The sequence below is a fragment of the Oryctolagus cuniculus genome, chromosome 6, assembly GCF_964237555.1.
Source record: "Oryctolagus cuniculus chromosome 6, mOryCun1.1, whole genome shotgun sequence".
NCBI lineage: Eukaryota > Metazoa > Chordata > Mammalia > Lagomorpha > Leporidae > Oryctolagus > Oryctolagus cuniculus.
Window position 1 is genome coordinate 74,200,454 of NC_091437.1, and position 26,318 is coordinate 74,226,771.

Below are 26,318 nucleotides of genomic sequence, written 5' to 3' on the forward strand. Positions count from 1 at the left end.
GATTTCAACAGTTTGCTCCCACACAGAAACATAAAGTGAAAAATACTGTTTGAGTACTAGTTATAGCATTAGATCTCAATGTACAGCACACTAAGGACAAAGATCCTACATGAGGAGTAAGTGCACAGTGACTCCTGTTGTTGACTTAACAAATTGACACTCTTGTTTATTGCATCAGTAATCACCCTAGGCTCTTGTCATGAGTTGCCAAGGCTATGGAAGCCCCCTGAGTTCACTGACTCTGATCATTTTTAGACAAGGCCATGGTCAAAGTGGAAGTTCTCTCCTCCCTTCAGAGAAAGGTACCTCCTTCTTTGATGACCCATTCTTTCCACTGGGATCTCACTCGTGGAGATCTTTCATTTAGTTTTTTTTTTTTTTTTTTTTCCCCCAGAGTGTCTTGGCTTTCCATGCCTAAAATACTCTTATGGGCATTTCAGCCGGATCTGCATGCCTTAAGGGCTGATTATGAGGCCAGAGTGCTATTAGGACATTTGCCATTCTATGGGTCTGCTGTGTATCTCACTTCCCATATTGGATCATTCTCTAGTTCTTGTTTATGTGATCCCTTTGGTTCTTAGTCCTATCATTACGATCAATTGTGAACAGAAATTGATCACTGGGACTAGTGAGATGGCATTGGTACATGCCACCTCGATGGGATTGAATTCGAATCCCCTGGTATGTTTCTAACTCTACTGTTTGAGGTAAGTCAGCTTGAGCATGTCCCGAATTGCACATCTCTTCCCTCTCTTATTCCCACTCTTATATTTAACAGCGATCACTTTTCAGTTAAGTTTCAGCACTTAAGAAGAATTGTGTATTGATTACAGTATTCAACCAAAAGTATTAAGTAGAACAAACAAAAAAATACTAAGAGGGATAACATATTAAGCTGCTCATCAACAGTCAGGGTGAGGGCTGATCAAGTCACCATTTCTCATAATATTCATTTCACTTTAACAGGTTTCCTTTTTGGTGCTCAGTTAGTTGTCAACTATCAAGGAGAACAAGTGGTATTTGATCAGCTCTTGTCCTGACGGTTGATGTACAATGTAATACTTTATTCATTTTAGTATTTTTTTTTGTTCTAGTACCATTGGTTTAACTCTGTAATTAACACACAATTATTCTTAGGTGTTTAAATTTTAACTGAAAAGTGATCCCTGTTAGGAATTTGGAAAACATTATATTGAGTGGACTCCTGTATTTCTATCTCTGTAACTCCTTCTCTATTGGACTCTTACATCCCTATGTCTTTAGCCTATCTGAAATGGCAAAAAGAAATTATAGGACAGGATAATCAGAAGTATATGAGAAACAACAAATAGACTCCCTACATTACCAATCCAGACAAGCAGTTGAAGTGTAGACAGAATGAGCAAAGGTTACTCCATATATGATGGATTTCTGATTGTTTTGGTAGAAATATACATGGTATATTGATTTCACATATGTCATTTTTACATATTATAGTCCAGAAAAATTATCAGAATTTATATTATCATAATTTTATGTAAGATAACAAAATGGCTGAAAATAAGAGGCATGGAAAAGTTATACACCTAGAGCCAGGCTTTGATACATAATTGCCCTCACTTCAGATCAAATTGAATGGAGCTTGCACTTTTTATTTTAAATTCTCTCACCCAAGGAATTGGAAATTGTTTACAAAATGGTCTGAATACTAATATGCTTGCTTAGATTTCTACATAGAGGTGAATGGTCTGGGGTGCAGATAATATTCTGGTTTTGCAAATGGAGAATAATTGAAAAAATTGACTTAGGACTCACAGTAATGATCCTGGGTTACTATATTTCCTGTGAAGTCAGTCCTTCTTATGTGGCTTTGATGGCTTTATATGGCTTTGATGACTTACATTCCTGTTTTACTATGTTTATATATTTAAAATAACTCAAAAGTTGAATAAATTACATTTAAGATGAACATTAAAAATCTGCTCTAAGGGTGATATTTCTTACAATAGCTCCTCAATTTATCTCAGTTCATCTGTCCTCTGGTGTTGTTAGTCTTTGTTTATATTCATTTGTAGCATCAAATGTTAAATTGCATTTAATTCTGTACTTAATTTCCATAACAGATTATGCAATTTGATGAGAAAAAATATGGAGCGGATTTTGCTTCTTCAAGAAAAGACATCAGACTAACATCATCTGTTAGTTCTGACAGTTCAAGATAATCAACTGTTTCGTTTTTCTTTTACTGGAAGGAGAGTGGGATGGGGAGAGGATTGAGAGAGAGGCTTTGCATTCATGTCAATCAGTTCTCAGAAGGAAGAGAGAATCTGTTCCTTTAGGTCTGAATAATCAAATGCCCATGTTTTTAATTAGCAACATCTTTGCACTACTCTGAGCCTTATTTAAAAGCTCTTATTTTATTTGGTGTGTTAATTTCCTCAATTATTCAAGATCCTACAAGTCCAGAGAAAATAACTTCATCAATTAAATCAACTGAAATAAGCATAGACTTCAGTGTAACAGAGAAAGGCCTTTTTAGTGAGGGGGGAGGGAGGGCACAAGAAGAATGTAGCCTTCACACAAGGAGATTTGTCTTCCTCCTCTAATAAAAAGCGGGTCCTTTCTGAAACTTATTTGTATAGATGACACGTACTAGTTCCTGCAGATACAAGAAGCACATGCCTGTCCACACTGGTGGAGGGAAAGCTTCATTTGCCAGAATCCAGAGCAAACTAGTTCACAAGGACTGGAAAGCAACACAACCTTTACCAAATTAACCTCAGGAGCAGGTATTCTCTCAGATTCATGAATCTCCTGGAGGGCAGATGGCTTCCAGGGTCGCAGTTTGCAGGAGACTCACTCACTGCGCTTTCTTAGGGTCTCCGTTTAGAAGCAGTGCTGGAGAAAGTTGACGACAGACTGGCTCGCACAGCGCGCCTTCCCTGCGTGTGCAGCTCCACACAGCGTCCAAGGCCTGAAATGAGTCTAGTGCTGGCCTGGCCTCTTGCAGCCAGAGAATCAAAGCATGGCCGCTGCAGAGAAATGGCTCGAAGTCTAGCGCAAATTGCCACCCTATATATATGAGGAAATGAGTTGCCTAGTCGGATTTCCTTCCCAAGTGATACCCGGCTTAGTCACCTTTGTCCTCAGGGGAACCAACTCAAAACCCAGTGGTTGCTGCAGCCTCCCCTGGAGCCGCTCGCTCCTTGGCGCGTACTGGGATGGCACCTTGGGGAATGTGTTGTCTGTGCGAGGCCAACCTCAGCAGATTGGGAGTTTTCGGATTCCGACCGGGGCACCCTCAAATCCTTGACGCGAACATATGAGGAAAGCCCTTTCACGACTTCCCCAGCACCGTCAGAATCAAAGGAAGAAGAACTGCGAAATTGTCTAGGAAGGGAGGGCAGTAGGTGGGAGCCCCCATTCCCTCCCCCGCCTCCGCGTTTCCCATGCTAGTCTTTCCCGAATTTCTTCCCAAGTCTACCTACAATCTCCAGGTACAGAAATCTGCACTGCACGAGTTGGGTGGGTAAAGAGAGGAGCATCTTTCCACTTTATTACACGCAGCTTTCAGAGCCCGCTTGGACGCGATTCTGATCAGTTTTCCAATTGTTTGAACATTGAGTGTTTCAGTGCCCCCCTCCCCCATCTCACCCCTCTGGTTGCCAAGGGTGGGCGGCGGAGCCCCGGGTGACAGCCCTGGGGACCACCCACCCAGACCCTTCTTTATGTTCAGGATCAGCCAGTTGTGCCAGGAGCAGGTAGAGCGGGCAGAAGTGGGGGCGCAGAGAGCGTGAGCGCTGCGCCCGAGAGGCCTGGGGAGAGCTGCGGCTCCCGGGTGTTGGAACAAGGGGGCAGAGTGCGCGACCCAGGAGAAAACGGGCTGAGAATTTCGGCGAAGGGCCGGTGGGCTGGGCGTCGTTCTGGCTTTAGAAGGGCAGAGTCCTCCCCCTGACTTTGTACGTTCCTTATCCCTTCCTTTGTGAAATAAGCCGCTGGCCGCCCCCCTGCCAGGGCCTGGGCTGTGGGCGGCTCACGGGCAGTAGCACTGACAGTCTCCTCGCGGGGCTCCGGGCTCACCCAGCACAGCCTGACACTCACTGGGACCGCATCCGCCAGATCCTCAGCCGCTCCGCCAGGGTTCCAGCCAGTGCAGCCGCGCGGAAAAGGTAGCAATGCCAAGATGCCTTCCTCTTCCTGTTTTTTTTTTTTTTTTTCTTTTTCATTATTTCTTTCTTTCGCCTTTTTATTTTCTAGCAAGAACCTGTCGACTCTATGAGCAGGGTCTAAGGATCCTTACTGTTTCCGATCTAGGAATCTCAAGTAGGGCATCTCAAAAATGTGATTCCCTTAATTGTTAAACAAGATTTCAGAGTCTTCCGAAATAGCCCTTTTATCTTATGTAATTAGAGACCCATGAGCTTTTCAAAGCAGCTCTGGATTTTCCACGGTGCACAATCTATATTTCTCTCTCTCTCTCTCTCTCTCTCTCCCTCTCTCTCCATCTCCCTCTCTTGCGCGTGTGTGCGCGCGTGCGTGCGTTCTGTTTCATTTCTAGCATCGGCAAACTCGTTCAGGGCCACTGAAAACTCAGGAGCGGCTCAGATCTTATTTCCACAGATTCCTGCCTTTCCGGAAATGTTGCCATCAAAGAAATATGAGACTATTATTTTGGAGAATCAATTAACCCCTACAAAAAAATAAAGCACCCGAAGAAAGGAGGCGAGACTGTGAAAGAAGAAAGCTGTTTGGATTCGCTGGTGGAGGGAAGTACGACCTGGGGAGGTCCAGTCCCCTGACTTCAGCACCGGAGGGGATGGACAGCGTCTCCGGACTGGGCTGCAGGCACAGGGACAAAACTGCGCTGTCGCCAACGCCGCCGCTGCTGTCCATACCGCCACAGTCCTCGCCACGGGTAGCTAGGCTCCTTGCTCCTTGCAGCTGAAAAGGCGGTGCCTCCAAGTACCCCTGGCTTCCCCGTCCCCGGTCCTGATGAACGCAAAATAACCCTCCCCATACACCCGCTACCTAGAGACAGGACTCTGAGGAGCACTCTTGCTCAACAGTGAAACTCTGAGCAGCAACTTTAAGAATAATTTCTCCGTAGGGGGCTGGGAAGAATGCAGCCAGAAGAGTGAAGTAGAAGTTCTTAGAAGAACTGAGGAATCATGGACTCTGCAGTAGGGGAGGAAACGGTCAAAGGCACACACTTCTTGAAATAAACAGAATGCTCTTGAGTCCACAGCGACTGCTTTGGAAATAGCCTGGTGAGAGGAGATTGGTGATCTACTCAAAGCCCTACATTGGAGAAACCAAAACGACTTGCAATTCCTGTATTTGGCAGGTAAGTGATGATACTCTCCTTTCTGTTTGTTACAAATATAAAAGGAAGAACACAAACAACATTACTCTGCCTTGAGGATCAAGGAGAAGCTAGACAATTTTGTTTCTGATTATTGTTCCTGCATCATGATTTTAGAAAATCTGTTACCTAACAAATTCAGATATGTTACTCCTCTGAAGTCATTATGTGACTATAGTAAAAATAATGTGTAATTCTGAATTGAGTAATTATAGTAAAGTTTTAGTTTGACTTTTTATTTCTTATCTAATGCCTTTTTGAAGCTGTGTATATCTTTTTTTAGGAGTAAGCTGTGTATATCTTTTTTAAGCGTATATCTTTTTTAGGAGTAATATAATCTGATGTTTTGCCAGAGGGCTTTTTTTGTCTTATGCGTGCAGCTAAAAGTGATCCTGCCTATGTTATAGAGTGTGCAAGTTTCAAGAAGTTAAAACACAGATGATCTAATCACCTATCCTGATATATTTCATATGGCTATATTTGGCTAAGCCAAACATAGGAACAAACATGCATAAATACACAACTCTCTCCGTGTGAGCCCCCCATATGCGTGCACCTGTAGAATCTTACCTAAAGAAACACATACCCATTTTTACTTAGCATCCTCTTTCTAACCCTTTAAAGCTCAAGACTGCTTCTTCTAACCAGATGTGCCAAGAGGCAGAAAATAAGAAGCTTTAATGTGCCTCTTTGGAAGAGCTAGGTTTTGATAGCTGTCTGATGTATTAGTTTTGCTAAATACATTTGTCACAGAAATTCAGAAAGTGGTGACAACCAATAAGTTCTTGACAAATCATAAACTTTAAAATTTTAATTAAATCCATTTGTTTGTTCTTATTTCTGCAGTCTTCCCCTAGAGTGCTAAAAGTACAATCACTGTGACCTTGATTATCATTCTGCTTTAATAAAAAGGGTTCACTGGGTAAAAGTAGTTATACAAATTTATAACCCATGCCTGACATTCTACTAAGAACTCAGTCAATTCCCATGAGTACATTCAGTTCACTGGAGAGTGTTGACTTACAAGGGCAGAATTTTACAATCATGTAAAGACATGTGGTAGAATATGCACAACCAACTCTACGGAAAGAGTTTTCCCTCTGAATAATTTCCAGGGGTTATTTCAGGTTTTCTTTGATATTCATGGGTATATGTTACTGATAAAAAAATGCCTCTAATATATTCTAGTCTTATTGTTCTTTTCTATTTAAACACAGAAATCCTCTAATGCAATTACAGTGGTATTTATGGGTGGGCTGCTGGTCCCTTGTTTTGCTTTTGCAATATAATCTGAGAATACATCGTTCTGCACAGCCCCTTACCACTTGCCATGAACCTGCTTGCTTAGCAGAAAGGGTGCAGAAGCATCTATGTCACTGAGCTCCTTGGGGGCAGCTTTGCCCTACATAGGTCAGAAATGATCATCTGAAGAGCAGAAACACATATCATTGATATATGATTCCCACAATGTGCTCCTAACACAACTGGACTTTCCTTTCCCAAGTCTGAGAAAAGTGGAAGTGAAATCATTACATGGAAATCTTAATCAAGTTTTAAAAGAGTTGCAGCTTGTTGTTAGACTGTTATTTTGGTTGTCAATTAATTAACGCGGGAGGACTCCCCAGATCAGCAGAGCATAAAATGAAATCAGAGAATGTGCTCCAAGAAGCATGCCTGTGGGTTTACAGCCGCAGTTCCCTTTTCAGGGATAGAGGGGGCAGGCTTTCTCTATGTGTAGTTCAAATCACGCAGAGTAAAAGTTAGCTTTGTCTTATCCTTTTAGAGATTCAGTCACAGAAATAAATAACTTTAATTCACCCTTCAGAACTCATGAAAGTGCTTGGAAACTCCTGTCAATCCTTATATCTGGTGAAATGATTGTACATTGAGATAGAGCTTTGCAAACTGACTTATGCACACCCAAAAGCTAATTTCTAATTGCAAAAAGAGAGAAAAAAAAAAAAGGAGGGGGCTACTGAAAACCAACCTTAATTTGGCAGAGAATCACTTGTCTTTAAATAGAAATCAATAGTTTATTCAGTAGCGTTTGCACTCCATTCATTAAAACAATCTCTTGGCCTTGATATTTTGTTTGTTACCAAAAAAGAATACATGAGGTTTTGGGAGTACCACAAATAATAATTTAACACATTCCTCCCCCCCCCAAAAAAAAGTTATCTTTGATAAAGCTAAGTGCTGTTGGCTGTGCATACATTGAGATTCAGAAGGCAAAAGGAAATAAGGTTACATAATCAGGAAAATGTAAAGTAGCTGTAGGGCCAGAAGATAATTAGAAATGAACCCTGGGTTCTGTTCAAGTGCTTTTCTTCCTTTCACAAGAAATGGAATGTGGAGAATTCAAAAGGGATTTCTGGCTCGAATCTTTAAGTTATAAAATATTATAAAAACACTTGGTTAAGTTTTTGAATACACTGTCTAAATTTCAAGTGAATATTCTGATGCAGTTATTAATACCATTAGATCATATTGGATTAAAAAGCCCACGGTTTACTTTGGAGTCATTTTTTTGGATTTGGACTAAGTTTGAAAATTTATCAAAAAATGTAAGATCTGATTATTATTAAAATTTAAGAAGACCCTTCAACAATTGGCTATTTTTTCACCATTTAAAAATATATATATTTCAGGCAGCTAACTTGCTTACTCACCCAATTGTCTTAATGAGGCAAAAGCTATGGATGAAGAAAAGTGTATTGTAGCTATAAATTATTTCTAAAATCATCTCATCTCCCCAGAATGCTGAACAATAAATCATGTAATAACACTCAGATGGACAGAGGCCTCTTAGTTGGTATTTTCCTACTGTTCAGCTTAGCAGAATGAGCTACACATGGCATGCACTGAGACACCATGCTGCAGTATAAAACATGTTATGCATCATGATGTAAGAAAAGAAGCACTGTTTGACAGTCAAAAGACTGAGATTCTTAAACTAATGGTCACAAGATCTTGTATAAGTCACTCAGCTCATTGAAGCTTAAGTTTTTTTATCCTGAAATGGGGGTTCTGTATCTACCCAATTAAAACATTTCTTTCCATACAGTTGATATCTAAATATTTATTGAGTAAATGAAAGTGTCTACTTTGTAGAATATTAGAAAGTCTTAACACAATATTTTGAAAATTTATGTGAATCATCACGTTATTTTAAATAACATTCACTCATTCATTAAAAAATTCTCTGCTAGTTGCTAGTTGGCCAGCATGCTCTTTCCATTTAAAACCTTTCATTGTAGGGAATATTGTGTTTTTCTGATGGTTCAGTAATACTTTTTCTTTACATCTCTTAATGGTGCATTTAAATGCAGGCAGATTGTAGTTTAAAAATATTCATTACACAACAAGGTTCTGTACCAGTTGGTCAAGCCTAGGTCAACATTACAGAAGTTCATTTAACACCTTTCATTTTAACACCTGAAGACTCCATCACTCTCTTTGTGTCACAATTTTCTAGTGTATAAAATAGGATTATTATTTATCATTAGTGATATTGACAAGGAAATGCAAAGGGTAGAATACACTTTCAAACTCAATAGCTGAAAATATATCCAGAAATCATCTTGATTTAATTTATGGCTCCTGTGGATGGAGTGAAAAGTGTGTACCTTGGGGGCTGATCCACTGAGAAAACCTGGAGATGTTTTAAAGATAGTCTTGATTTAGTCCCAATGTCTCAACTCTATCTGAAAACACCTTTAGGAAATCTCATACCAAGCAATGTCTCATTGCTTATTTGCTTTTGTTGTTAGTGTTTTAGAAATAACTATGATTTTTTTGTGTAATTTATTAATATTTAGTCTGGGTAGATTTCTGAACTATCAGTACAAACATGCTGATAATACATCTAAGAAAGTAGACTATCACTTGAGTTTCAGTCTTGGCCAGTATAATTTTGTGGTAAAAAGTGAGAATTCATTGAAGTGATTTCTTGAGGCCAAGGTTTTAATATTTGAATTACCTTGGATTATCATTAAGAAGCTTATTCAGCATATTATACATGCCCCAACAATGAAAATGTTATTTTAAATTTCATAAATTTGGCCTACAATTTACCAGTAGAGCTAAAGTAAGTGTGTTTATTTTTAAGAAAATGAAGAAATCATTAAGCTAATTTATAGTTACACTGGCTAATTGTCGCTCCCCCTCTTCGTGGAGGAACGACACTGAACCCTGCGCTGTTCTTTCGTCTGCTCGGCCCTCCCCGGGTTTGCTGCTGGTTCTTCCCGGGTTGGCTACTGTCCCTTCCACCTCCGTGGAAGGGCAGTTCCCCCTGGCCACATTCCCCACTTCCGCAGGGGAGCGGCACACCGCCGGCCGGTTCTCTGGGGGGCTGCACAGGTGTTCCCCTTAGATGTTCCCCTTAGATGTTCCCGGTGCATGCCGTCTCTCTCCTCCTTTATAGTCCTCCTCTGCCAATCCCAACTCGGCTGCCCACACGCCGAGCACGCTGCTCTCCTCCAATCAGGAGCAAGTCCTGCTGTTTATTAGTTGAACTGGAGGCAGCTGGGTAGAAGCTGTTTTCTTCTCTCCCAGCGCCATATTGTGGGAGAGCAGATGCATAGAATAAGTCTTAATTCCAGTAACTCAGTCTAGTCCGGATTGCTCCCCACACTAATAATTACTTTGTCAATTTTAGTATACATACTTATATACTCTTCATAATTAAAATATGTGAAGTAATTACAACTATGTTTATATTTCATGTATATTTTACTATGTACTCATAATTTCTGCTAAATGTTTCATTCTAAAAAGGAATACGTGTTTACCTAATACTTCACTACATAAATTAACAGAAATCAAGAATCTTTTAGAAATGACAGCAAAAATTTAACAGTAATTTGTTATGTACATAAGGCTATACGAAGAATGATTCAGTCTATTTAAATCTCAGGTGAACTGAAATGAGAAATGAATATCCTAGTTTAATAAATTCAGGAATGTAGATAAGAAAACATTGTTATGTGGTTAAAAACATCAGGTATGTACAAAATCTGGGATGCCATGCAGCATTCTCATCAGAATGATGTTGAGTAAATCATGTTACTTTAATTTAGTGCCTCATGTGACTTTGCTTTTCTTGTTGGAAAACATTACTGTAATGATTAGAAAAAAACAAAAACTAATAGTTTAATTGAGCTCAAAACTTTTTCTTCTACTTTATATTGTTCCTCTGGAAAAAGTTGTTATAATCTAATGATGTAGAGTTCACAGGATTTAAAATCAACCCTGAGTTTAATTATATTTTAAATATAATACATTAACCATACTCACAGGGGTTGATGATGCAATGTTTCTGAATTTCTTTGCATCTAATATAAAACAAAAGAAAATGTCCACCTCAATATATTGTTGGGAATAGTAATGTAATAGAGTGTACAGAATGGCTAGTCTATTGCCTCGCTTAGCAGGAATGATGCTCAAGCGACATGTGCTGTTACTTGGCATGTTAAACCAGTCTGCATATGGTGGTTCTGACCCCATAAATGCTCATTATTTCTCCAGATAAACCTCCTATGATGTATATTGTCTTCAAAATATACTATACTCACCCTATCAAGTTCTTTTCTTCATGCTTTGTTCTAGACAGCTCCTTTTACTGTTTCCTTATCTGAACGTTCATGTCTGTGCAGTACCAACTTTCTACATCATCTTTACAGCACGAGCTTAGGCAGGTACTGAAAGAAGTGAGACTGGACAGCCTAGCTGCAGCAAATTGTAGAGGCCAAGTTGGTCCAAATGGATCTCCACTCTCAGGTACAGAAAATTACAGAAACCAAAAATAGAATTTTGTGTGAAATCCACTCGTTTTCACGTAATTTAATATTTAGATTTTTGGATACAATAAAGTGAACTGCATGGTGGACTCAGTGCATGGTACGTTTCCTCACTGTAGTGGCTGCAAAACCAGGACATTTCTGATTTCAATGTAATTTCTTGCAAACCCAAACTGATACAGTCAAATATGTTTCCCATCTTCTCTGTTTTTATCTAAAAATGGGAGAATGAACCATGACTTGGCGAAAGGGAACATCTTAATATCTTTTGGAAATTTTAAAGATATAAATCTCAAAAAAAAAAAAAAAAAGATGAGCAGCTGAGATGTAAGAGATATACTATTTCCTTGAATGGACAAAAATATTGTGGGGAAAAATAGACCACAGACTAAACAGGAATGAAGAGAAATCAGTAATATTCCCTAATACATTTTATTCCTTGGTCTCATATTTCTTTCTTTTTACACATGCAACGGCTACAGTAACAGGGAAGATGAAGAGAAGCTATTGATTTTTCTTTACTAAATGTAAATGCCCTCTCTTCAGAATACAAAAATCCCTGCTTTTATACATACTCATGTACTTTAACATAGGACTTCTAGAAGATTATTCTTTTCACTCTCAGCAGCCAATCTTTAGAAGATTCTGTTAGGCGGGCGCCACGGCTCACTAGGCTAATCCTCCGCCTTGCGGCGCCAGCACACCGGGTTCTAGTCCCGGTTGGGGCACCGGATTCTGTCCTGGTTGCCCCTCTTCCAGGCCAACTCTCTGCTGTGGGGAGTGCAGTGGGAGGATGGTCCAAGTGCTTGGGCCCTGCACCCCCATGGGAGACCAGGATAAGTACCTGGCTCCTGCCATCGGATCAGCGCGGTGCGCAGGCCGTAGCGCGCCGGCCGCGGCGGCCATTGGAGGGTGAACCAATGGCAAAAGGAAGACCTTTCTCTCTGTCTCTCTCTCTCTCTCTCACTGTCCACTCTGCCTGTCAAAAAATAAAAATAAAATAAAATAAAAGAAGATTCTGTTAAAGTACACAACTTGGAGGTAAAGGACTTACTGATTTTTCAGTGATGCAAGTCCATAGACAACTACAGGTGTACAAACATACAGATAGTTGAGACTGTGCTTTTGGTTTGATGTTAGGTGATTCTCTTGCATCGTTTCTTCCTTTGTAATTCTTGTTAACAGTAATGGTGCCAAAGGGAAAAACAGCTCTACCATGTAGAATAGCAAAACTGGTGTTATATTGCCTAATTGGTGTTTGCATACTTTTAGATTTCTTTTTCAACATGACAAAATTCCAACTCAATGTAGCTTGAATCAGATTAAAAAAACTAAATAAAAAATATACAAAAGATAAATAATATAATATTTAACAATAAATTATTTAGTAGACATGATAGGATTCATGTGTTCAAATACTACTATCTACATTCCTCAGTGTTGTCTTTATTTTTTTTCTCCTTTTTTTTAAAGATGTATTTATTTTATTTGAAAGGCAGAGTGAGAGAGAGAGAGAGAGAGCGAGTGAGCAAGCGAGCTTCCATCGGCTGGTTCATTCTTTAAATGACTACAATAGTGAGGGCTTGGGATATCTACATTCCTCAGTGCTGTCTTTATTTTTTTCTCCTTTTTTTAAAGATGTATTTATTTTATTTGAAAGGCAGAGAGAGAGAGAGAGAGAGAGAGTGAGCAAGCAAGCTTCCATCGGCTGGTTCATGCTTTAAATGACTACAATAGTGAGGGCTTGGGACAGTACTCTAGAACTCCATCCAGATCTCTAACATCAGTGGCAAGGGAACTCAGGGCATCTTCCACTGCTTTCCCAGTCTCCTTAGCAGAGAGCTGTATCAGACAGAAGTGGAGCAGCCTGGACATGAACCACTATGCCATAGCACCAGCCCCTGTCTTCATTTTCAAGCAGACTTGCTTTCATGTTGCCCTCTTTCAATCGCTCAATCTCTATCCTCTTTCTCTTGCATATCATCTCATAAATTCTAGATATATATCTTTTCTTTTTCAAATGTAATCATCTTTGTCCACAGTTCCAGTAAGTGTACTAGAATTGACCAAGAAGCATTGTGTACTAATCTAGAGTGCGATGTTGGATAAGTTCTAAAACCTCTATTGATTGAGAGGATGGGGAACATCTTTAAATTATCTTCATGGTGCAGTGTCCAGCAGAAGTGAGATTACATTATAGAATAGAAAAATATACTGGTAATTGTCCACTACAGTACTATAGAAGAATCCACCTAAGAATGTTGAGTTATTTAATTTATCTTCATTTGTGGAGTCATCAACAAAATAAGGCCCATTGGCTTACTGTCACTCTAAAATGCTAGTTTTCTAAGGAAAGGCTATCTGTCTCAAGATGAAATGTTCACACTGTGATCTTCAGCACAATCAATACACTGAAGTTTTGGGGTGTCCTTCTATCTTGGTATTAAAGTGTGAATAATTTCAAAAAGGCACACAAATGGGGACTGATGGGAACAAAAGTATAGCCAATTCTCCTGAGTAAAGTATGTGGAATTTTTTTAGAAGTATTACCACATTTATCATGTGGTAAGCCTGCTCCAGTTTAGCTGACTTTTTATCATTTGTTTTTTTTTGGGCTGATTGTAATTCCTGAAGAAAGTAAACTCCTATGGGCAAATTAATCCAATTTTCTACATTTTACACCATTGATTATAGATAATACAGCAAGAAATAATATAACAGGGTGCATTTAGTGTAGAAGGAATTCACATTATGGTAATTTATCCAATTCATTAATTTCACAGATATAGGCTATTCATTTTAATCTCCAAGCACATGTTTTCTCTAATTAAGGATTCTTCTGGTGATTACAGAAAAAATAAAATTTGTCTATTATCCACCTAATTATTTTATTTTTCCCCTTTAATGTTTTCTTTCCATAACAGTAAGTTTCTGGAAACTCCCTTGAAGTCGGAGTTACCACTTAATATCTGAGTAAACTCTTCAAAGCAACATGAATGCATTCTAGGTCATTTAACCCTCTCTAAAGATTCCAGGTACAGCAGTGTTTCCTGGCAAATTGTATGATATCAGGATTTTTAGAGTTCAATCTTGGGATGTCTCCTGTTATTCCAACAGCAGGATTAGGAAGCTGACTTTTCATTCTTATTTTGCAAATGAGTTCATTGAGGTCTGGGAAAATTAAATGATTCTCTGTAAATTAAGTCAGAATCAAGACTTAAGGTCAATATTTCATAAGTTTCCACTCTAGGTGGTATGGAGAGAAAAACTTCCTCTCTTAGATACTTAACTTGTTTCAGAATGTTAAAAAAAAGAAGAAGAAGAAACCAAGACTGAGGAACTATGCTTTGCTTTCAGTTTTATTAACCAACTGCAAGTGCCTAGATCTTCAAGGATACTGAAAGGTTCATATATTATGTTGACCTGAATTATATACAAACAGGGAAGTATTCACAGCATACTCACATATTTAAAGTCATATTTTAGGAATATCAATGAGTCATGACGAACCATGTAATCTTTTTCAGGATCTAGAATAAAATGATAAGAACTGGACCTAAAAGAATGAAAATTAGAAATGAGTCAATTAAAACTAATAACTATGGGGCCAGTGCTGTGGTACAGAGTTAGACCAGTGCTTGCACCACTGACACCCCGTATGGGCACCAATTCAATTCCCGTTTCCTCCACTTCTGATCCAGGTCCTTACTAATGCAGCTAGGAAAACAGCAAAAGATGGCCCAAGTGCTTGGTTCCCTGCACCCATGTAGGAGGCCCAGATGAGGCTCCTGGCTCCTGGCTTCTACCTGGACCCACCCTGGCTAATGTGGCCATTTGGAGAGTGAATCAGTGGATTGAAGATATTTCTCTCTGTGTCTCTCCTACTCTCTCTACAACTTTGGCTTTCAAATAAAGAAAGAATTTTTTTTTAAATAGTAAAAAAAAAAAAGGCAAATAAAACCTACAAAAAACTAATGAGCTGATGACACTAATGCCATTAACAGATAAAAGAAGACTGTAGAAGAGGACACCAACTAAGGTATAGCATTTGTTACTGCTAGGTGCTAAAGTGTCTGATAAAACAAATGCTCTTTTGGAAGGGAAGATGTGACTCAGGACATACTGGGACATCTCAACGGGTGGTGTAAGGTTATACCAGCCCAATTGTGGACAAAATGATTAGTTTCAGAAAGAGGATAAAAGTTGACATATCCAACTTTGATGATCAAAATACACTTGTTTCTGAAGCTATGGAGAAGTATTAACTGAAATAATTAAGAAAAGTAATTGCTTATGAGCATTAATAACCACATTCTTGAAGGAAGAAAAAATATGTGGAGAGAAGGTCATAAAAGAATCCTCAGCAAAGTGTAAGGCAAGAACATAATGGCAAATACATACTTGTAAGAAAAAAAAAAGCAGGTTGATGCTCAGAGGACAGGGATGAGGATTTGAAGTACCTTTGGGTTTGCTCAAAAGCATATCATTGGGCATCTTGATTGAACAGTTTCTGAATAGTTGAGAGGCTCTTAAGGCATTCAGATCTCCAAGAACAATCAGGCTGAGCAATGGAAGGACTACATTGTTTTATGAAGGTGGTAGGAAGGAGTAGGGACTATGAGGAGGAAAAAACACTTCAGGACTCTAGCAGGTGCTCTGTGCAGTCAACCCTGCCACTCCCAGGTCACAGTTTCATAGAGGGTCTGGTGACAGCACCTTTCTGGGCTGCGGATGCGTGGTTGCATTACATCACTTCTGCCTGCAGCGATCAGGGTCTGGTGACTTATTTTGTCATCAACCCAAAGATACACACCGTATTTAGGAAGAGACCTATGTTCAGAACTGTTGTCTCCAGTTAATTCTATAGATTCATTTTCTAAGTGATTATGCAAAACATAGGGAGCCCTTAAAACATTCATGGAAACGCATATGATGAAAAGACTATGCATGATTTTAAAATTTTTCACCAAAATAAATTTATCTTTTTTTTATTTATTTGACAAGTAGAGTTCTAGACAGAGAGAGAGAGAGAGAGAGAGAGAGAGAGAGAGAAAGGTCTCCCTTCCGTTGGTTCACTCCCCAAATGGCGGCTACGGCTGGCGCTGTGCTGATCTGAAGCCAGGAGCCAGGTACTTTCTCCTGGTCTCCCACATGGGTGCAGGGGCCCAAGCTCTGGGGCCATCCTCCACTGTCCTCCCAGGCCACAGCAGAGAGCTGGACTGGAAGAGGAGCAACCCGGACTAGACCCGGCGCCCATATTGGATGCCAGCGCTGCAGGCAGAGGATTAACCAAGTGAGCCACGGTGCCGGCCCCAATAAATATATCTTTTAATTTCCTTTTATATGAGCTTTTTGGAGTTCCCTCATATAATATCCAATACCAACTGAAGTTTGTTTAGCCACCAGAAAACTAAATCTTTCCACTAGTAATATGTGACATAGCTTGAGCTCACTTGAGAGGATGAAATTAATTGCAAACAAATACCTTTTTATTATAGCTTCCTATTTTATTCTGATCTACAGTATTTTTGCTCTCAGCCTTTATTCTTGTAAAAATTTCCATATTTCCCTAAAATAAATTCCTGACAATGAAAGAATGAGTGCAAAAGTCCTGTGGACCCATGTGAATCTCTGCTCAGTCTCTCACTGAGGCCCAGTGGCCTGGAAGAGGGTCCCACAGAACAGCTGGAATTTCCTGGAGTTCAGGCACTCAAAAATCTGTTTTTATTTGATATTCAAATTCCTTGTGCAAACTACCTAAATTCTCCAGATAGTTGTCCAGCCTTATTTTAATATTACAGGAATAAATTATCTGCTTTCTGGAGACCAATTAAGTTTTCTGAACCATTAGTGTGCCATTTAGCAAATTACCTTTCGCAGTGCACAAAAAGTCTCCCCAGCAACCCAGAGCAGTTAATGTACCGCCTAACAGTGGGCAGTTTATTCCCTCATCATTGATGGCTCCAGCGTTGAGGGCGTTCTTGCCTTGAATTGCTGTGGTGGATTGAGTCACTGAGGCTCTGTAAGACAGGACAAGATGGTGGGAAGGGATTTGTCATTGCAAAGGAAGAGGCTGAGAGGAGGAACATGAAATGCCCCTTACTCTTGAGAAATTCTGGCCATGCTATTAGGTATTGTCTGGTAGACATTGCTGTGGGGGTTGGGGGGTTTTCTGCCAAAGGCCATTTGGTTATTTATAACATTATTTGAGGGCCATACAACTTGACTTGTCAGGCCAGGCCAGGTGATTTTGTGGGACTTAGAAGGCCCTCCAGCCATATGTTATTGCTCCTGCACCATTTCTGTACCTGGTGATCATCAATCAACTGTGCATCCCAAGTCACAAGGAATTATCTGGTTATAGGTGTACATAAAAATGTTCTTTGTTAGATAATCCTTAATTTATTTTTCATATTGTAAGAATGAGATAATTTTGGATTGACCCTGTTTGTGAAATAGAGTAATGTACTTCCTATCAAGTTAAAATAATCAGTTATTTAAATGTAATTTACCAATGAAATTTAAGTCTTTTTGGTTGTACTGTTCTCATGGTTCTCCATAAATTTACTAATAATTGCAGTAATTGATATCTACATGCCTATTTGCTATTTGATGCTATTGATAGTCCATCTAGAATATCTAGTATTCCAACCGGAGATTTTTAAATTTTTTTTCTTTTACATATGAATCACATTTTAAATAATTATATGCAGACATATTACCACATGCTATTTTAATAAATAAATCACGGATAGATATCTTACATTGTCTTAAGTGATGCTATCGAAAATATTGACAAATGTGAGGCAGTCATTTGGTGCAGTGACTAAGATGCTACTGCATAGGCCCACATCACATATTGGTGTGCCTTGGGTTCAAATCCCAGCTCTATTTCCAATTACAGCTTTCTGATAATGTGAGCCTAGGGAGACAGCTCTTGATGATTCAAGTTCTTGGAGTATTAAGGGCATTTTTGCCTTTAATCGCTGAGGTGGACTTAGTCACTGAGAATCCATAAGCCAAGCCATGGATGGTGGGGATGCTCTCCTGAGGGAGCCGGATAGAATTCCAGGCCTTTGGCTTTGACATGAGATAGGTCCAGCTGTTGCAGGTATTCGAGGAGTGAATCAGCAAATGGAATAGCTCTGTCAGTAGGTTTCTTTCTCTATCTTTTCCTCTGTATCCCTCTGCCTTTTTAATAAATTATATATATATATATATATATATATATACACACACACATAAATGCTACAGAATTTCCAGTATTACTTTATGAAGGCATGAAATTATTTTGAAAAATAAACATTTGCATTATATGCATTTAAATGACTTTTTAAAACAATAACATTACTTTAAATCTTATTCAACATTTATTTCACTGAAAAAAAATTTGAGATATGGATAAAATAAGTGTGATGATGGAATTATCAGTTGAATGAAGCCTAGAAATCATTTACATTATTTTTACAAGCATCTAAAGCCTTCAATAGGCTATTTTCTCCTGAACAGAATTAACAAAACTCCAAATGAAATACAGTCTCTTCCTTGAATGTGGAGTTCAGAATATTTGCATAACAGCTTTGCTTCAATGTGCTTAGCTGAGCCAAATTACTGAGCCTTTTCAAATTTATCAGGGTTACCTAATAAGAGATTATATCCTATGAGCAGCATGGCACTCAACAGATAAAAGTTTTGAGCATCAGCCTGAGACTATATTATAACTCTTCCTAATGAACATGGAATTTCAACACTTGGAACAAAGCTGATATGTGGCCTCCCTTCCCCCAAGCCCACTCTACTCTCCTCACCCCCCTAAAAAAAGCATTGGCATGTGATGAATTACTTAGCATTTCTTTTTGTAAAGAATAAAAGCTCTCTGGCTCCCAACAAAGAGTTTGTGAGCTGGATTGCCATAGTTTGAACAAGGAGATCATTTATAAATGCTGTCTTTATATTTAGGAAATGATTACGGGATGCAGCTGCAGGTTTTAACGACTTTTAATAACATATGTTGTAAAGTGAATTAGCAATAAATGCCTAGCAGATGATACTGAATCAAGACATTATAGAACATTTGGTCTCTATATTGGATTGTTAAAGCAATACATGTGTTCCTGCAATATTAGTGGTTTTGCAATGTTCTAGGGTATCTGGAAAAAAGTTCAAGGCAGGCTAATTTTTAATGAATATGCTTGATATATCAACTAGTTCTGCTAAACCAGCTAAGTTTTAGGCACATCATTGATAAAGTAAAAACAAACCTAAAGTGCTCTTAAATTTTAACATATAAAATTATAAAATGATTCACTTGTAATACCTAAAATATATATTTCACCCATTTTTAATTACTCAAACTTCCATAATGATAGCAGAATTTAATTGTAGCAAAAAGTAGTTTGTTAAAAAGTCTGTGTTCAACACTTGTTTTGCTGACATTTGAAAATTAAATTTCAATGTAAAGCAGCAAGAATACAGATGAACAGAGGTAAACACAACTCATAAATTAACACTTTCATGTTTCGACAAGTATTTATAGGGGACCACAGCATGCAGTGATGCTGTATAGATTAATTTTCAAAACAACTTCAAGAAGTTTGAGTCTAATGAAGCAAAGCAGGTCTATCAGAATCAGGATGTCATCCTAAGTGAGTGATGTGAGGGTACTCACAGATTGTCAGGTTAGAAGGCTGACCTCAGAGACCATCTCCAATTTGTCTTACCTTTGCAATTGAGTTCATGATTGAGTTCAAATCCTATCATAAATTATAATTGAATTAATGATGATACTCCAACACAGGCAAAGGAAAATTGAACAATGTATAATGGGTATCCCATTATGGAATCGGAATTCAGGGTAACTGAGCATCTTAGATGATGAGAAGCAATAGAGTAGGCAAGTTGCAGGTTTTCCAGTGTCTCAAGCAAGTGTGACTAAACTCCCATCATAGTTGCATTTAGGTATAACACTTATATTTGGAATACTTCCTTGTTTTTTAGCTTTTTTTTAAATAATCATATACTCAAAGAAACTTAAAAAGATGATTTCTCATGAAAAATTCATTCAGCTTTTTTTAATGGGATCTTATTACATATAATATTTGTAACTTTTTTCCCCCCTTCTCAGAGTAATGCTTTGAGAACCATTGAAGTTGTTTTTGTATTAGTAATTTTTTTTCTTTTAATTGTCAGCTTGTACTCCATTGTATGGGCATTTCTTTGCTCATTTCCTGGTTGAAGGACATTAGAACTGCTTCCAATTTGGAGGTGATGCTAATAAAGGTCCAATGAATCAATTTGGAGGTAAAATCTACATGCAATATGTACAAATGAAGATTATTTATAATTCACAATATTTAGAAATCCACAGATACATAAATAAAAAATTGAGTCATATACTGTATCATGAAGCAAACCAAGCTAAATGATCAATAATTTAACAGCATTAACTTTAATCAATACAAATTAATTAAAAGTAAATTTTCATCAATACACTTTGAATTAAAATAAGTTAATAAAACTTAAAAACAATTGCCAGAGTTTTTTCATGATCCTTCAACTGGACATCCATCTGCAAAAAATAATAATTCAAAAAATTATTATAATTCTAAAAGTAATGTGCAAAGAAATCAAACTCCTAGACAATAATGCTAGAGAAAATATGGATAACTTTGGGTATGGAAATGACTTCAGATATAACATAAAATGGATAATCCATGAAAAAATGATAAGCTGCTTTAATTAAAATGTAAAAGTTCTGCTCTGTGAAAGACAATGTTAATAGAATGAGACTCACAAACTGGGAGAAAATCTTTGCAAAAGGTTTATCTGATAATAGACTGTAATTTAAAATGTTAAAAACTTTTAAAAGTCAATAATAAGTAAATGAACAACTCAATTAAAAACTGTGTGAAAGACCAGAACAAATATCTCATCAGAGATGATATGCAGATGGTAAGTCAGCACATGGATAGATGTTCAACAGCATAGGTCGTTAGAGAATTACAAATTAAAACTACAATGAGACAACAATAGACACTAAAAACACTTGAAAATTAGAGGAGTTTAAATTCAAAGACACTGGTAACAATCCAGTATTAAATATTTTAATATTTGAATTTTAATTTTTAAAATGCTTGAAATATTAAAATTAATTAAAATTTGGATACAAAAATGGCCAAAACCCAAAACACTAGCAATACCAATTCCTGAGAGGACCTGGAGTAACATTAAATCTAATTTATTGCTGGTGAAAATGCAAATGATACAGCCACTTGGGAAGACAATCTCACAGTTTCTTATAAGAATAAAAATACTACTCCTGTCAGTTCCAATAACCACATTTAATTTTGTTTACCCACGTGGATTGAAAGCTATATCTACACAAAAGCCTGCACAGCTTTATTTGTAATTCTTCAACTAGAAAATGCTAGATGTGTTCAGTAGGTGAATGGATAAATAATGATACATCCACATAAAGGAATACTACTTAGACCAAAAAGAAATTAGCTTTTTTTTTTCCCCTACTCTTCCTTGAACCTGCAGTATCTCCACTTTTATTAAACTATCTCTCCCCGGACTATCAGTGTGCTCCCTTCCTATTCCGCCATCATGCCTCCTCCAGAAATTAGCTTTTAAGTCAGAAAAAGACATGGAGGAATCTTAAATATATGCTACTAAGTGAAATCATTTCAAATGGAGAATGGTGAAAGAAATAAGTAGTTTGACAGTGCTTAGGGGGCAGAGAGTGATGAATAAGCAGAGTGCAGAGGATTCTTACTGGCAGTGAAACATCTCTGTAGGATATTGCAATGATGGACACATGTCAACGCAGAGTTGTTTTAACACAAAGAACATAACAACACGAGGGATGAAGCCTGAGAGTGAGATGTGGTCTAGGATGTCAGTGTAGGCTCATCATTTGCAACATTTACATCACTTTGGTGGCTGTTGACAAAGGAATAGGCTAAACAAGGAATTTTTAAAAATTTCATGAAAAATGCTTATTATAAAAAATAGGATTTCAATGTTTTGTACCAAAATAAACTTAAGATTAATTTCAATTTTGTACATACTTTTTGAAGCTCCTTTACACCTGTTGGTAGCAGGGGTGGTTGGAAATAGGAAGTAAATGAAAAATCTCTAAATTCCCCTTAGTGTTACTGTATGAATGCATAACTGCTCTAAGAAAAAATCTGTTTATTCTCAAAAATGCCCATTTGTTTACAAGTTAGAAAACTGCACATGAATCAAAAACATTTCTTAAAGAATACTAGAAAATAGTTCAAAGCAGACAATAATAAAAACATTACCCAAATGACTTTTGTAGGATACAGATAATTTAAAAATAATTCTTTGGGCTTAATATGTATTTAGGAAAAAACAAAGGATAACGATTAATAAAATAAAAATCTATGTTTAAAAAAGATTTAAAAACTATAGAAATCACAGTGGAAGTGGAGGAAGGTCCAAAATTTACTTGGAATGTAATTAGTGAAAGTAAAAGCCAACAACAACAAAAAAAGGTGAGTTCTTCAATAGACTTATAGGCAAACACTCTATGATAGGGAATCAAGGAAAAGGCAAGATAAAATGATTAATTAAGGGAAAAAAAAAGAGAGATATCTATTGGAGATAAGATTCATTAAAAGACTAATAATATATTATGAATTACTTTAATTCAAAATCTTGGACACTGTATTTGTAATTTTGTTATTCCTAGAAAATATAATTAATTAGGTAAATTAAAACAGTCAACATGTAATTTATTCCTGTCCTGGATTCACAAAAAAGGCCTGTGATTCATTCTCATGTTTTCATACATTTTCAGATAATTGTTCTTCTGGCCAATGAAATTTCTTAAGAAGAGAGTTCTCACCCATGGAATGCCTGTGAAGGGCTTCCCTGATTGAGGATTGATTATGGTAAACACACATAGAAGTTCTGTAGGTCACAGACTAGGAGGCTTGGCTCTTCTAAGAATGGAATGGGAGCTGTACATCTTTTGGGGGTGTGAGATGAAGATTGTGCAGTAGCCTGAGTCCCTCACGTTGGGACCTCTTCTGCACTGGGTATGAGTGTGAAGTGGGGAAGATGCATCTGTTCACCCATGCCTCTTGATGATGTGTCAGCAGTGGTCTGTGTGAGATCTCTGCATCACAGGTGTCTCACTGTACTCAGCCTTTTGTTTTACTTCTTAACCAAGTGTTTCATGAAGAAGTAGAAAACTAAACACACAGAAACACAACAAAGGAACAAATTGAAAGCCTTGTAGGCATTGAAGTAATTGAATTGTTAGAAAGAGAGCAATAAACTACAAGTCCAGATAGCCTCAACAACAAATTGTACCAAATGGTCAAGGAAAAATTATCCTGGAGAATGGAAAAAGGAGGCAGGCTCTCATGAATTTTTTAGTCATAAAAATTTTGATTCCAAAAGGTGACAAGAATAGTACAGAAATTTGGTGCACAAAATATTAGCAAACTACACCCAGGAATACTAAAACTGTTGTTCCTCATGACTTAACACCATTTGTATCAATAAGCTAAGATCTTTATATTAGGAAAAAAAACAAAGTAGTTTGCACCACTAATACACTATCACAACAAAAAACTGATATACTTGCAATAGACAGACTATTATTAACATTTATTATCCTAATCATATTAACACCTTCTACAAATCTACTAATGAAATATATTGGAGTTCCTTAATCTGATGAAGAAGATATAAATGCATAGATACATGGATGGATGAAAAGAAGGAAGGAGAGATGGAAGTGAAAAAAGAAAATTGGAAGGAAGGGAGGAAGGAAGGAGACAGGGAGGGAGAGAGGGAGGGAGGAAGGAAGGAAGGAAAGAAAGAAGAAAGAAGGTATACACACACACACACACACACACACACACATATCTTAAAAAACTTTGTGGAAGGATGGGTATTGTGGTGCAGCTAGTTAAGTTTTGCTTTTGCAAAACCTGAATCCCATATCAGAGTTCCCATTTGAGTCTCAGGTACTCTGCTTCTGATACAGATCCCTGTTAATGAACCTGGGAAGGCAGTGGATGATATTGTTTGAGTATGCCATCTATCTGGGAGACCTGATTGGAGCTCCTAGCTTTGGCCAGGCCCAGCCTCTGCTGTTGTGGGTATTTGGGGAATGAACCATAAGATGAAAGATCTCAGTCTCTGTCTCTCTGTCCCTCTCTGTCAATCTGCCTTTCAAATAAATTTTTGAAAAACAAAAACTGAAACACAACAACAGCCAAAAAAACCCAAAATGTTTATAGAAGGGTTAAGACACTAGTTAGAATGCCTGTGTCCCACATTAGAGTGCTTCAAATGAGGCCTGGCTCTGGATCCTGACTTCAGCTTCCTAATAAAGTAGACCCTGGGAGACACTGCTAATGTATTGACACTTCCATTCCATACTGTATTGGAGGTCTTTTCCACAACTGTAAGCGGATTAAAAATATCAGTAGCCAGCAAGCACTTTCAGGCTAGAAAGGAATGTAAAAACACCTGCTATTCTTCTCCAGTGTTTGCACATAGAAATGCCCCCCCACCAAGTATATAAATACAAAGTCAAAATGAAAAGCAGCACTCAGCAGAAATGGTAGATACAATGTGGATATTCAACAACACATACTATTTTTAGGTATCAGCTACACAACATATAGTAAATTCTGTAGAAAATTAGATGTATAAAATATATGCCATTCACTATCACATAACAATTATGATTAATCAAAAAGCAAATTTAAATAAAGTAATAAGACAAACGGAGACATTCCAACAGAAAAACATGTTGAATGACTTTACTATACCCTTCACAAAAGAGGAAATCCAGATGGCTCATAATGAAAAGGTGTTCAACCTTATTGATAATCATGGGAATGCAAATTAAAACTGTAAAACCAGATGGGCAAAACTCAAAAATACTAAATCTAGGAAGCTTTGATGAAGATGCAGAGCAACAGGAACTCTCATGCTCCAGGTGGTAGAACAAGTTGGTGTACATTTTAAAAACAGTTTAGTTTTTTCTACCACATTTGAATTTCCACATATCCTGAAAACCTGAAAATTGACCCTGAAAAAACTCTGGCACACATTGCATGAATACTTAAAGTTTATGGTAGTATAGTTCATAAAACCAACACGAAGAAAGTCCAAAAGTTTATAAATGAGCAAAATCAATGGTGGTGTGTGTAGGATACTCTCCATCAAAGGGCAGGAAATAATTGCTGCTACACGCTGAGCCTGAATGAATCTCACAGTCAGCAGACTCACTGGAAGCAGAAAGATATAAGGGTGCTTCAAAAAGTTTATGGAAAAATGAAATTACAAGATAAGTTTTCTTTAGTTTAAAAATTATTGATATCTATGCATAGCTCTTTTCATAATATGTATTTTCCCAAAGACATTTTTAAAGGTTTATTTATTTATTTGAAAGGCAGAGTTACAGAGAGAGAGGGAGAGACAGAGAGAGAAAGAGCTCCAGCCGCTGGACGCCAAGGCCAGGGCTGAGCCAAGCCAAAGCCAGGAGTGAAGAGCTTCTTTCAGGTTTCCCTTGCAGATACAGGGGCCCAAGCACACGGGCTGTAAGGAGAGACCTGGATTGGAAGTGGAGCAGCTGGGACAGGAACCAGCACCCATATGGGATGCCGACACCACAGGTGGAAGCTTACCCTGCTATAACACAGCACCAGCCCCCTTATTTATTTTTCTTCAAATAACTACTTTTAAAGAGTTGATTTCTTTTTCAATGTCAAAAATCACTTCTGGTTTACAACATTTCAGTGATATAGGTCATTAAAAAGATGAAAAATGGAGAATTTTATCATCAACTATAGTTCATGCAATTTTTTTCTTTCGGTATGTGTTTGTATCTATTAATAAGCTCTTTTCTCAGTTAATGCATATCATAAATAATATTTATAAAACTTTTGCTTTGTTTTTAAAAATAATCTTTATCTTCTTGTGTGAATTTATCCCACTTCATAGTCCTCATCCAGGAGCACTGTCTGTTGCTAGCATTTTGCTAGATGAGTAAATCCTTTGATGATAATATTTGTGGATAATTCTGTGCTCAGATTGCTTGCAGTTTTTTTTTTTTCATTTTTTTTTGGGAAATGTTCACAAACAGACAATAATAATGGCTAACATAATCCAAGCCCATTCTAGTT

At 37.7% G+C, this 26,318-nt stretch overlaps 1 protein-coding gene across 5 annotated transcripts in view; it reads left to right on the forward strand.

Annotated features, from left to right (window-relative positions):
• The first annotated feature begins 3,753 nt into the window (after positions 1-3,753).
• The window catches only part of SNTG1 (syntrophin gamma 1), a 913,627-nt gene continuing 891,062 nt past the window's right edge, over positions 3,754-26,318 (forward strand). For 2 of the 5 annotated variants that reach the window (XM_070076592.1, XM_051843717.2), the window contains exon 1: positions 3,754-5,323. The gene's annotated coding sequence lies outside the window, so the exon portion shown is untranslated. The remainder of the gene's footprint in view (positions 5,324-26,318) is intronic. The other 3 variants (XM_070076590.1, XM_051843715.2, XM_051843714.2) reach the window with 3 other exon arrangements.